Below are 2,657 nucleotides of genomic sequence, written 5' to 3'. Positions count from 1 at the left end.
CCGCCCCCCCCGCGCCCCCCCCCCCGGCCCCGGCCCCGGGGGGGGCCTCCCTTTTTTGCCGGCGGGGCCTTCGGGGGGGGCTCCCCCCCCCCCCCCCCCCCCCCCCCCCGCCCCATGCACACGTGTCCTCGCAGGGAGGATGGGGACCAGTCCTGGGGGCCTGGAGAGCAGAAGGGGCCACTCCATCCCGCAGGCCTGTGTCCCCACTCCACCTCTCCTAGCCACTCTTGGCCCCTGTGCCCTGCTCACCCTGACCCCAGAGCACTGGGAGGGGCCCCTCCAGCTTGTAAGTTGGGGAGAGCTCTGGGGTACATGGGTCTCAGGCCTGCCTGGGTCAGGGCTATGGTGGGCTTCCCAGGACCTGGGAGTCAAGGGCCAGCAGCTCAGCCCAAGGCTGGCTTTGTCCGTGGGAGCCCCAGCTTGGGTGAGCCCCCTTTCCTGCCGTGCCCATGAAGGGGTGTCCTGGGATGGGGCAGCCACAGCTCCAGCCTGGTGGCCCAGATTAGCTCCCACAGCACCTGCCCCCTTGGGTCCCGTGGAACCTCAGAGAGGCTCATAGATGCGGGTGGTCTCACTTGTGGACTTCATCACACGAGGCGGTCAGAGGGGGTCCCTTGTTACCTGTGCTCATGGGGGTGGGTGTGTGCAGGAAAGGGATCCCTGAGTTTAGTGTGCGCACCCCCCCATCTCTGCTCTGTCCCTCTCCCTCTCTCAGGACCTATGAAGCACGTTCTGTGAGCCAGGCAGGCACGGTTCTCAATTCGGGGGGACACAGCAGTGAATGAGACAGATGAGTGAATAAGGAAAACAGTAAAATAGTGAGGCTGGGGAGGGGCAGCACCCCAGGTGGCGGCCAGCGTCGAGTCAGAGGATGACGTGTGTGCACACCGCAGAGAGGGTGAAGGACGGAAACAAGCAGTCCCCTTGGGCCACACTCCGCTGGAGGTCCTCCCGGTGGAGGTGTCCAGGCGGTGGTGCGCGTCCTGATTTAGATTTTCTTCATCTGTGAACCTGCCAACAGCCGCCCTACCTCCCGGCGTTCGCTGCAGCCCGCGGACGTGCTCACCAAGCGATTCCCAGCTCACCCGCGCCACGGGAGCATTCAGAGCCTCCTCTGAGGTGTGGCCCAGGGACCACGGGTGCAGGTTCTTGGGCCCTCCCCCCGAAACCTGCTGAAACACACCCCGGGGAAGAATCCTCGTACAGCAGCGGGCCCCGAGAACCCGGGACAGGCGGACGGCGTGGGCTCCTACAACCAGCGCGGGAGGGGTGGGGCTGGGGCGGGGCTGTCGAGCGGTGGGCCAGGGCACAGCAGGTGCAGGACTGCGGGGGTGCGGCACCCTCCCTCCCACGGCGCAGGGCCCCAACTCCAGGGAAGGACCGGGCAGCCGTGTGCGAGTGGGGGCAGGTGCCTTGGGAGAGCACAGCGGGGCCGCATTTACACCGGTGTTGGGGGGCAAGGACCAGGAAGGCTGCTCTGAGGGTCTGACATCCCCGGAGGCCTACTAGATGGATCGAGACAGCAGAGTGAGGTGGAGGAGGGGCGAGGTCGGGCTGGAGGCTGGGGGCAGGTCATGGAGGAGCCTAGATCTTAGGCTAGTTGTCTTCCAGAGTAAAATGGCTGCCAAGAATAAAGACTACATTTCCCAGCATTCCCTTCAGCGAGGGTTGGTCACGTGACTCCGTTCTGACCAATGGGACGAAAGAAAAATGTCATGAGACGGCCCCAGGCTCTCCCTTGTGGAGTCTTCCTCCCGCTGGTGCCTGCCGCTGCGGGGCTGCCCCGGGCTGGACGGTGAGGGGCTCCCGGGCCCCGCGGGTGTGCGCCGAGGGGGCGGTCCCCGAGGGCGTCCTGGGCGGCGTGGCCCGCCCGGCTGCACCTCGCGGGGAGATGTGCACGCATCGTCTTGCTTCTGTTGCCTTGTTTGGGTTTTCGGTTCGCCTCAGCGGGACCCGGTCCCAGGCTCTGGGCGGCCTTGCTGGGTTTAAGCAGGGAAGTGACCTGAAATGCAGGCTGCTGCGTGGGCAGGGGGGAGGCGGGAGGGGCCAGACCCGGCCTCGGGCAGAGGTGGGGCCGGCGCTGGGCCTGGCGGCAGGTGCGTGCAGGGGTGCGGGCGAGCGAGGGTCGGTGACCTGTTCTCGCGCTTTCTCCTGCCGGCCCCCGTGGGCGGGGTGTGGGTTCAGGTCCTGCTCCCCCTCGCCTGCCTGCCTGGGCCTGGCCTGGAGGTGGCAGGAAACGTCTGCTCCTCGCCCTCGGCCTCCCCGAGTCGCAGCCCGGCGTTTCCCCTCTGAGTCGCCCTCGCGGCTCGCCCTCCATCGCTTTCCTTTCCCTTCCGTGGCCTCCGAGAGCACTTCAGCAAAAGGCGGGTGTCCTCGCCCACTGTAACCAGCAGTAACAGGGCATCTCCACAGACCAAGCACTCGCTTTACCCCGGTCTCATTCACGCTTCAAGGTGGTTCTGGAAGGCAGGAGTTAGTAATATGCTCACTTCATGTGTGGGGAAACGGAGGCAGAGGGAGGTTTCAGGTCACTCAGCAGGTGGAGGAGCCAGGGTCCACGACTCTGCTTTGACCCACTTCTAAATGCCATTGACCTACCAGCCACTTAGGACCCTCTTGCCCGGCTTTGGGGGGCTGTTGACTTCTTCTTCTTCTTT

The sequence above is a fragment of the Phoca vitulina genome, unplaced genomic scaffold (genome assembly GCF_004348235.1).
Source record: "Phoca vitulina isolate PV1807 unplaced genomic scaffold, GSC_HSeal_1.0 scaffold41, whole genome shotgun sequence".
NCBI lineage: Eukaryota > Metazoa > Chordata > Mammalia > Carnivora > Phocidae > Phoca > Phoca vitulina.
This window is presented reverse-complemented; position numbering follows the sequence as displayed.